The sequence below is a fragment of the Cucurbita pepo genome, chromosome 1 (assembly GCF_057944985.1).
Source record: "Cucurbita pepo subsp. pepo isolate OVF chromosome 1, ASM5794498v1, whole genome shotgun sequence".
Classification (NCBI taxonomy): Eukaryota; Viridiplantae; Streptophyta; class Magnoliopsida; order Cucurbitales; family Cucurbitaceae; genus Cucurbita; species Cucurbita pepo.
Window position 1 is genome coordinate 2,581,434 of NC_141798.1, and position 11,645 is coordinate 2,593,078.

At 36.4% G+C, this 11,645-nt stretch overlaps 3 pseudogenes; all 3 read right to left on the bottom strand.

Moving 5' to 3' along the window:
* Window positions 1–727: 727 nt before the first annotated feature.
* Window positions 728–1,721, bottom strand: LOC147793770 (aspartic proteinase CDR1 pseudogene; annotated as a pseudogene).
* A 3,711-nt stretch (window positions 1,722–5,432) lies between these two features.
* LOC147793771 (aspartic proteinase CDR1 pseudogene) lies at window positions 5,433–6,822 on the bottom strand (annotated as a pseudogene).
* Window positions 6,823–8,751: 1,929 nt separating this feature from the next.
* LOC111803239 (aspartic proteinase CDR1 pseudogene) lies at window positions 8,752–10,171 on the bottom strand (annotated as a pseudogene).
* Window positions 10,172–11,645: the final 1,474 nt, after the last annotated feature.

Sequence of the window (11,645 nt, forward strand, 5' to 3'; positions counted from 1 at the left end):
AGATCACCAACATTTTTCTAGACAAGAGCAGTCACTTCAATTATAGTTCTAATTTCTGGTAGTGAATTGTTTAAATTGAGAGTTTGTATATATACTATAAAGGGAAACTACGAGATTGTGCTGGCTTACTCCTTGCATATATACGATATAACCTACTAGGACAATGTCCTACCTGATAGGAAGGTTGGATTGTACCCTAACCATATGAGGTCTCTTTAACAAGATAATTTATTACGATTGTGTTGAGTGGCCTCATATTGATTGGAGAGAGGAACGAGTGCTAGCGAGAACGCTAGGCTTCAAAGAGAGGTGGATTGTGAGATACAACATCAGTTGGAGAGGAGAACGAAGCATTCCTCCTAGCATACACGTTTTATAAAAACTTTGAGGGAAATCCAAAAAAGAAAGAGCCCAAAGAGGACAATATATACCAGCGGTGGGATTGAGTCATTACAAGTAGTGCTTTACACCACACGACAAATTCACTCCGTGATCTGTGGAATTCTAGTTCCAAATATTGATCTGAATCTTGGGTACGAGGCATTATAAATTGAACATAGCCAACGCAAAAGATATGTATTATTCACGTGGAGATTCAAGGTTCAAATTCTCACTCCCAAGTATAACCGAATTAAAAAATAAATAAAGCAAAACCATAATTTTGGTATATTTATCAAAATATATGATTAAATTGTATAAATATAACAAAAACATCCATAATTTGTTTTAGACGAAAAAAACAAAACTGTGGTTCATAAAAAGAAAAAACAACGTAGCTGGAGGGTTTCATGTTCTAATCACAGGCGGTTGGTTTGAACGACAAGCTCTTCTGCTCCAAATCATATCCGATCAAGAAATTCCCCTGCGCTATATTCCCCCAAATCCCAAACGGGTCGCTCTCCGTCATCGCCGTGAACATCAAGCAACTCACACCATCCGCCACCGTGATAAACATATTCTCCTTCGGCAACTCCACGTTAGCGCCGCCGGCGAAATGGGCGGTAACGGACGGAATATTCAGGTCGTCGCCATCTGGAGAATAGCACAGAGCAAAAAAGTTACCGGGATCGTTCACCCGCTTCGATCCAATGATCTTCGCCATCGACGAAACGACGCCGTCGTGCATATCCTTGGGAATGTAACTCAATGTGGTCCCGGAGTCTATAATCATGTTGTTTTCTGCGACAGCCTTTCCGACCGCGTGACGTTCGTTACCAACGGAAATTGCTTCCAGAGTGATCTGATACATCGTGCTGGGGCCCAGTGGAGTTGAAACGACACCAGAACCGGAAACGACGGCGTTTTCGCCAAAGTTGATTTTGCCACTTCCTTGACTCGATACTGGCGGTAAGCAATAGGAGAATTTCCGGCTCACGGAGCTTTTTTTGCTCATTTGAGTGACTATAGACATATCGCCGCCGGCGAGTCCGATGACACCGGAGGTAGTGCCGAACCCGCCGCCGCTCTCGTGGCTACATCCAATCACCATGTTGACAGACGTTGACCCAATGGTGATCGTATCAGTTGCCAACTCACCCTTCGAGTAGGTTTGATCTCCGTACACGAAACTGTAATCGCAAGACTGCTGGTCCCCACATGTGGTGTCGCCGACTGACGTACAGCTATCGGACGTGCAAGGCACGGGACTGAAGGATGAGGATTTTTTTGGGTCAAAAACGGGTTCTGATTGAGGGTACATTGCTTACATGGCATGCATTGAGTCCACGCTGGATCGCTGCCAGTATCAGCTATGGCCACGTAAGGCACCGGGGGGGTCCCAAGGGACACAGACATTACATACTCACCGCCGCCGGGGGAGATCGGAGATTCGATGCTGTTGCCGGTAAGAGCGGCGGCGCGTTGGAAGAGGGCGTCGGCACGGGAGATAGAACGGCGGATGGCATTATTTAGGCGGTCGTAGTGAGAGAGAGATTGGTTGCGGATAGGTGAAAGCGGAGAATCGCGGTGGATAAGAGTGGTGGAGAAGCCAATGCCGCCGCCATAGACGGTGGTGAAGCCGACGGAGATGAGGAGGAGAGAGAAGAAGATTGAAATGGCAGGCATGGATATAGAGATGAATATTTTAGTAACCATGGCCTCCCTTATTTATACGTAAATGGATTTAGAGAGAGAGAGTTTGCATGGGAGTTTCATATGCATTAAACCAAACGGTTATAAAATAACAAATTAAAATAATTTAATTTTAAATACGTTATATGCGTTTTGATAAAATTTTCATAAATAATTCTTATTTGAAAGATTATTTTTCGTTTGATAATAATTGTTACTATAATCATTATTATTAAACCATATAATATAAATTAAGAATAAAGTTTTATAAATGAATACGGTTTTTAAATTTTAGCCAATTATTTGGCCATTTCATTTAAATATAAAAGGTATGGAAGTGAAAACGTTGAAATTTAAAACCCTATATAGAAATAAAGTAAATTTGCCCAAAAAAGGTAAAAAAAAAATTACCATTTCTACGCATTATTTAACTTTTGAAAATATAAAATAAAAGACTTTCCAATTTGAGCTTAATTTAATTAAATAAGATAGAAAAATTAATAAAATATTTATAAATTTTGTAATTTGTCAAAAAAAAAAATATATACTTCTATACTTTTAAAATTTAAATTTCAATAAATTATGTACGCTTCATGGATCATAAGCTTTGTGAAGAGAAATAACAGTAATAAAAACATAAATAATGGAGAAACGACCCGTTGTCTTTAAGCACAAAGGTTGTATTTGAACGACAATCTCTTGCGCTTGAGATCGTATCCGACCCAAAAGTTCACTTGAGCCAAGTTTCCAAAAATGGCAAAATTCGCCGAAGCGCCCAAGCCAAACAAGCCACATTATTTTGCCACGATTGCAAATATATTCAACGATAACAATTTCACGGCGTTGCCGCCAGCAAAATGTGTCGTAATGACCGGAATATTCAAATGATCAACGCTGCACGCAGCGAAGCAGAGATCCAAAACCCTAGTCGAATCATGCACTCGCTTCGCTTTAACAACATGCGCCAATGTCAAAGTGACACGTTTGTACAAATTCAGGGGCAGAATCGTCAATGTTGTACCAAAATTGATAAGGATATTTCCTTGTTTTGCGGCGACCGGCATGTCGTGTCGTTCGTGGCCTTAAACCGCTTGTTTGCAACGGACATTGCTTCGAGAGTTAGGTAATAGAAGGTATCGGGTTCTTTTAACACGAGAGGGGTAGAAACGACTTTTCGCCCTGAAACAATGGCCTTTTTGCCGAAGCTTACTTTACCTGTTACATTTTAGACACTGAAGAAGGTCGGCAAGCAATACGAGAACTGCTGTTTTACGGCGAAGATTTTGCTCATTTGAGAGAGCAAAGAGAGAGCGTCGCTGCCGAGTTCGATAATTCTTGAGGTATCTCCGCTGAAATTGCCACCGTTCACATGGCCACATCCAATAACTGTCTTGTTGAGTTTGAAGGATCCAATAGTAATTTTCTCAGTTGTTAGGTCAACATATGTAAAGGACCAGTCTCCGTAGCTAAGGTTGTACATTCAACTCGACAACCCGGACCAACCCAACTCAAACTATAAGAGTTGGGGGTTGGATTAGCTTTTCGAGTTGGTTTTGGTTTATTTTTCTGAACCCGAACTAACTCGGTTCGGTTTCGAGTTCATGGGACAAAACCCTCGAAATGACCCGAGCCAAATAAAAATATATAAAATATACTAAGAAGTTTATATTAATAATGGATTTGTCAGAGTGGTACTTTGTCATAATTTAAAACACTCACAACCGAGTTTATAATTTATGATTCGTTTATTAATTATAATTTATACATATATTTAGGTTATTTTGAAACGAATGTATATAGTGTTCAATGTTAATAGATTATACATATATTTGATTAATTTTTACTTTTCATCTATTGTTTTTTTTACTAGACTATCTTCCTCAGGACTTGGGTGAAAAATAAATAAATTTAGCCTCTAAATCAATATGTAGTATGAATAAGAGAATTTTTTATTATTTTACTAATTAACGCCTAAAATAGTGGACACAAACAAAATTAGTTTCAATTAATTTAAAGTGTTTGTTATAAAATTAAAATAAATAATTCTAAATTCTAATATATTTATTATTTATTTGTTACCGCGTTATATCACAATTTATATATATATATATATATATTAGTCTACGACTCTCTAAGTCCATCACGTTATAGTATTTCAATTATAATATTTTTTTTTGTTATATATAGTATTTTTAAATTAATAATTTTATTGTTTTTTAATTTTATAATCTATCTTTACATATATTTTTTTTTTACTTTAACCAATTTTTAAAAAATGTCGATATTTTAGTTGTATTTTGTTTTATGACAATGTTGAACTATGTTAATATGTTACAATTTTCGTTCCTTGTTCTTGATTGATTTTTTTTTTTTTTTTTTTTTTTTGTGAATAATTATAAATTGATTTGTGTTCATCTGTGAACAATTATCTTTTATTAAAAAACAATTTTTGTAACAACTCGAACCCGACTCGAAAATAGAGAGTTGGAATGAAATTTTTTTTGGGTTGGACAGGGTTACCAATCTAACCAACCCGAACTTTAGGGTTGGGTTAAAAAAAATCCCTCAACCCAACCCAACTTGAATCATGTACACCCTTATCCATAGCTATAACCGTAGCTGCGGTTTCGGTTTTGGAGCCCACAGTGATAGTCGTCGAGAGAGTGGCGAGCATTGGAAGGGCAAGACACGTGGCGGTAGGAAGAAGATGGACGTGGATTAAAAACAGGAAGTGATTGGTTGAAGCATTTGTGACATGGGCAGCAGTGGGTCCACGTCAGGTCGCTGCCGGTATCGGCGAAGGCAATGATTTTCTTATTTTATTTATGGTAATTTAGAGAGAGAATATAAATATGTATTATGTTTTTTTAAACATGAAACTAAAATCGATAAAAAAAAAAAAAAAAAAAATCAAATAAATAATAAACCACTAATTTTAAGATTTATTAAAAATGATAGTCTAAAATATAATAAAATGTTATTTTGATATCTATACCTATGGATGTTTTTCAACCCTTTAGTTTCCTTGGTTTAAAAATAATAATTTAATCTAATGTTTTCATTTTTAAATTCAATCTTTTGATAAATTTTTAGAGTCAAATTATTTTGATAATTTATTAGGGTTGTGTTGTGAGATACCACATTGATTAGATAGAAGAACGAGTGTGAGCGACTATACTAGACCTCAAAGGTGGTGGACTGTGAGATCTCATGTCAGTTGGAGAAAATAACAAAGTCTAAACTTATTCATACTAGATACGTTTTAAAAACAGAAAAATATTAATTCTCACTCCCGAACTATTATAATTCAATTAAAAATAAATAAAAGAAGCAAAAATATTATTTTGGTATATTTAATAAAATATGTAATTAATTTTTATAAATATAACAAAAACATAAATAATTTGTTTTACACGAAAAAAAGAAAACTGTGATTCATAAAAAGAAAAATCAACGTAGTTTGGAGAGTTTGAGGTTCTAAGCACAGACCGTTGGTTTGAACGACAAGCTCTTCTTCTCCAAATCATATCCGATCAAGAAATTCGCCTGAGCTATATTCCCCCAAATCCCAACGTCGTTGATCTCCATCAACGACCTGAACATCAAGCAACTCACACCATCCGCCACCGTCATAAACATATTCTCCTTCGACAACTCCACGTCAGCGCCGCCGGCGAAATGGGCGGTAACGGTCGGAATATTCACGTCGTCGCCATCAGAAGAATAGCACAGAGCAAAAACGTTACCGGGATCCTTCACCCGCTTCGATCCAATGATCTTGGCCATCGACGAAACGACGCCGTCGTGTATCACCTTGGGAATGTAAGTCAATGTGGTCCCGGAGTCAACGATCATGTTGTCTGTTGCAAGAGAAATGTCGGCCGCGTGACGTTCGTTACCAACGGAAATGGCTTCCAGACTTATCTGATACATCATGCTGGGGTCCAGTGGGGTTGAAACGACACCAGGACCTGAAACGACGGCGTTTTCGCCGAAGTTGATTTTGCCCTTCCCTTGACTCGATACGGACGGTAAGCAATAGGAGAATTTCCAGCTCACGGCGCTTTTTTTTCTCATTTGAGTAACTATAGACAGGTCGCCGCCGCCGAGTCCGATGATACCGGAGGTATTGCCGAACCCGCCGCCGCTCTCGTGGCCACATCCAAACAGCATGTTGACAGACGTTGACCCAATGGTGATTGTATCAGTTCCAAACTCTCCCTTCGAGTAGGTATGATCTGCGTACGCGAAACTGTAATCGCAAGACCCTTGGTCCCCACAGAACCCGTCGTCCTTGACTGACTTACATGTATCGGACGTGCAAGGCACGTGACGGAAGGATGAGGATTTTTTGGGGTCAAAAATGGGTTCTGATTGGTGGTAACATTGCTTACATGGCATGCATTGAATCCACGCTGGATCGCTGACCGTATCAGCTATGGCCACGTAAGGCACCGGGGGGGTTCCAAGGGACACAGACATTACATACTCACCGCCGCCGGGGGAGATCGGAGCTTCGATGGAGTTGTCGGTGAGAGCGGCGGCGCGTTGGAAGAGGGCGTCGGCACGGGAGATAGAACGGCGGATGGCGTTATTTAGGCGGTCATAGTGATAGAGAGATTGGTTACGGATAGGTGAAAGTGGAGAATCGCGGTGGATGAGAGTGGTGGAGAAGCCACTGGCGCCGCCATAGACGGTGGTGAAGGCAACGGAGATGAGGAGGAGAGAGAAGAAGATAGATATGGCAGGCATGGATATAGAGATGAATATTTTAGTAACCATGGCCTCCCTTATTTATACGTAAAGGGATTTGGAGAGAGAGAGAGAGTTTGCATGGGAGTTTCATATGCATTAAACCAAACGGTTATAAAAAATAACAAATTAAAATAATTTAATTTTAAATACGTTGTATGCGTCTTGATTGAATTTTCATACTATTTTTCAAGGTCTATTTCTATAACAATCGTTACTATAATCATTATTATTAAACTATATAATATAAATTAAGAATAAAGTTTTATTAATAAGTAGGGTTTCTAAATTTTAGCCGATTATTTGGCCGTTTCATCTAAAATATAAAAGGCATGGGTTGAAATTTAGAACCCTATATAGAAATACATTAAATTTGCCAAAAGAAGAAAAAAAAATTACCATTTTTTCTACCCATTGATTTGACTTTTGAAAATATAAAATAAATTATTTTAAAGTATTTATAAATTTTGTAATTTGTAAAATAAAAATAATTCTAAACTAAAAAGTTTCAAAACTGTCATTGAATTTTAAAAAATTCTATTAATATATCAATGATGGTAATTTTTAAAATTAACATTAATCTTCAAACTTTTTATTGCTAATATATAGATAAAAACTGTCTTCATAGACCATTTTCTCCCGAATATTAAAGGTAAAAAAAATTTTAATTTTAATTTTTTTTATAGTTAAACGATATTAATATTATTTTTTAAAAATGGTACAGTTCCGTCCCTATATTAAGATATATATATATTTTTCTATTTTTTTTTAATTTAAATATTTTTTAAATATATTTTAAAATTTAACCATTAAGATATTATATCTTTGACTTTGGATGTGTCATATATAGAAACGAATCGATTCACAATTTCACAATCACATACAGAAATGTATTAAATTTGCTTGATTTTCTTTTAAATTGATTTTTAGTTTTTAGTTTTGGAAATTTGAGGTTTGTTTTCGCAAATTTTCTATAATTGAAAACAAAAATTTTTAAATTAATTTTTTAAAAATAATTTATTTACAATCATTTTCATTTTTTCTAAACAAACATTATTTTATTATTATTATTTTTTAAATGAACTTGTGAATTGAATTGACAGTTTAATACAAAGTTATATAATCATAAGGGGAGTGATGTCATGTCTCGACTATACTATGTTGACCCATGTTGATCGAGACAAATCTATTGTTAGAGATTAGTTGGCGAACCCGTGGGAGTCCTCACTCAATGACTCCATCAGCCGTATTATCAACTTTATTACGTTGCCTGATATTTATTAATCAATCAAATTCAAGCATTTATGCACAATTTCATTCATATTATCAACTTTTAACACGAGATGGGTAGAAACGACTTTTCGCCGTAAAACAACGGCCTTTTTGCTGAAGCTTATTTTGTCTGTAAGAAGAAGGTCGGCAAGCAATACGAGAACTGTCGTTTCGCGGCGGCGATTTTGCTCATTTGAGATACCAAAGAGAGAGCGGTGCCATTGAGTCTGATAATTCTTTAGGTATCTCCGCCGAAACTACCGTCATTCACCATGCCACATCCAATAACTGTCATGTTGAGTTTGAAGGATCCAATAGTAATTTTCTCAATTGCCAAGTCACCCGAGAATTCAACTCGACAACCCGAGAATTCGGACCAATCGAACCCGAATTATAAGGGTTGGATGATCTGTTCGGGTTGGTTTTGGTTCATTTTTCTGAACACGAACTTTCTCTATTCAATTTCGGGTTCATGGGACAAAATCCTTAAATAGACCAGAGTCAAATAAAAATATATAAAATATACTAAAATTTCTACATTAATGATGAGTTTGCGAGGGTGGTACAAACAAGTAGTGCACTACACGATTTGAATCCACACAAACCGTTGAGACAAATTCACTCCTGACTATAATTCAATTTAAAAAAATAAATAAATGAAGCAAACCATTATTTTGGTATATTTAGCAAAAGATGTGATTAATTTTTATAAATATAACAAAAACATCCATAATCTGTTTTAGACGAAAAGGACAAAAGTGCGGTTCATAAAAAGAAAAACAACGTAGTTGGAGGGTTTCATGTTCTAAGCACACACGGTTGGTTTGAACGACAAGCTCTTCTGCTCCAAATCATATCCGATCAAGAAATTCGCCTGAGCTATATTCCCCCAAATCCCAAACGGGTCGCTCTCCGTCATCGCTGTGAACATCAAGCAACTCACACCATCCGCCACCGTGATAAACATGTTCTCCTTCGGCAACTCCACGTCAGCGCCGCCGGCGAAATGGGCGGTAACGGACGGAATATTCACGTCGCCGCCATCTGGAGAATAGCACAGAGCAAAAAAGTTACCGGGATCGTTCACCCGCTTCGATCCAATGATCTTCGCCATCGACGAAACGACGCCGTCGTGCATATCCTTGGGAATGTAACTCAATGTGGTCCCGGAGTCTATAATCATGTTGTTTTCTGCGACAGCCTTTCCGACCGCGTGACGTTCGTTACCAACGGAAATTGCTTCCAGAGTTATCTGATACATTGTGCTGGGGCCCAGTGGAGTTGAAACGACACCAGAGCCGGAAACGACGGCGTTTTCGCCAAAGTTGATTTTGCCACTTCCTTGACTCGATACGGGCGGTAAGCAATAGGAGAATTTCCGGCTCACGGAGCTTTTTTTGCTCATTTGAGTAACTATAGACATATCGCCGCCGGCGAGTCCGATGACACCGGAGGTAGTGCCGAACCCGCCGCCGCTCTCGTGGCCACATCCAATCACCATGTTGACAGACGTTGACCCAATGGTGATCGTATCAGTTGCCAACTCACCCTTCGAGTAGGTTTGATCTCCGTACACGAAACTGTAATCGCAAGACTGCTGGTCCCCACATGTGGTGCCGCCGACTGACTTACACGTATCGGACGTGCAAGGCACGGGACTGAAGGATGAGGATTTTTTTGGGTCAAAAACGGGTTCTGATTGGGGGTAACATTTCTTACATGGCATGCATTGAGTCCACGCTGGATCGCTGCCAGTATCAGCTATGGCCACGTAAGGCACCGGGGGGGTCCCAAGGGACACAGACATTACATACTCACCGCCGCCGGGGGAGATCGGAGATTCGATGCTGTTGCCGGTGAGAGCGGCGGCGCGTTGGAAGAGGGCGTCGGCACGGGAGATAGAACGGTGGATGGCATTATTTAGGCGGTCGTAGTGAGAGAGAGATTGGTTGCGGATAGGTGAAAGCGGAGAATCGCGGTGGATAAGAGTGGTGGAGAAGCCAATGCCGCCGCCATAGACGGTGGTGAAGCCGACGGAGATGAGGAGGAGAGAGAAGAAGATTGAAATGGCAGCCATGGATATAGAGATGAATATTTTAGTAACAATGGCCTCCCTTATTTATACGTAAATGGATTTAGAGAGAGAGTTTGCATGGGAGTTTCATATGCATTAAACCAAACGGTTATAAAATAACAAATTAAAATAATTTAATTTTAAATACGTTATATGCTTTATGATAAAATTTTCATAAATAATTCTTATGAGAAAGACTATTTTTCAAGATAAAAATTGTTACTATAATAATAATTATTATTAAACTATATAATATAAATTAAGAATAAAGTTTTATTAATGAGTAGGGTTTCTAAATTTTAGCCAATTACTTGGCCGTTTCATCTAAATATAAAAGGTATGGAACTGAAAACGTTGAAATTTAAAACCCTATATAGAAATACATTAAATTTGCCAAAAGAAGAAAAAAAAAGAAAGTTACCATTTCTACCCATTGATTTGACTTTTGAAAATATCAAATAAAAGACTTTCCAATTTGAGCTTAATTTAATTAATTAAGATAGAATAAATTAATAAAGTTATTTATAAATTTTGTAATTTGTCCAAAAATAAATAAATAAATTTAAACTTTAAAAAATTCAATAATTTTTAAAATTTCTAAACAAAATTGAAAAATTAAATACACCTATTATCGGTGTATCTTAAATTTCAAAAAAGTTTTAAAATTGTCATTAAATTTTAGAAAGTTCTATTAATATATTAATGTTGGTAATTTTTAACAGATCATCTTCTTCAATTTCAAGGATACTAAGGGTAAAATAATTTTAATTTTTTTTAATTTTTTTAATTTTTAGATATAGTTGAACTATATTAATATTATTTTTGAGAATTTATAGATATTTTCTAAAAATGGAACAGTTTTCATCCAATATATTAAGTTATATATTTTTCTATTTAAAAAAAAATTAAATATTTATTAATAAACTTTTTTATTAAATTTTATTAATAAAAATGGTACACTACTGTAATTTTTTATTAATTTAACCATTAATATTTTCACTTTGGATGTGTCGTGTATAGAAACGAATCAATTCACAATCATATACAGAAATATATTAAATTTGCTTCATTTTCTTTGTTTCATATAAATTGATTTTTACTTTTTTATTTTGGAAATTTGAGATTTGTTTTCACAAATTTTCTATAATTGAAAACAAAAAATTTTAAATTAATTTTTTTAAAAAATAATTTATTTACAATCATTTTCATTTTTCTGAAGAAACATTAAAAAAAAATTTTTAAATGAAATTGTGAATTGAATTCATTGTTGAAAGTTCACTAGCGATCCTTTCACGGTTAATACACGTTGTATAATCGTAAGGGGAGTGATGTCATGTCTCGACCATGTTATGTTGACCTTTACTGATCGAGACAATTCATTATTAAAAGTTTAACACACGATATACAAACATAACGGGAGTGGTGTCATGTCTCGACCATACTATGTTGGCCTTTGCTGATCGAGACAAATCTATTG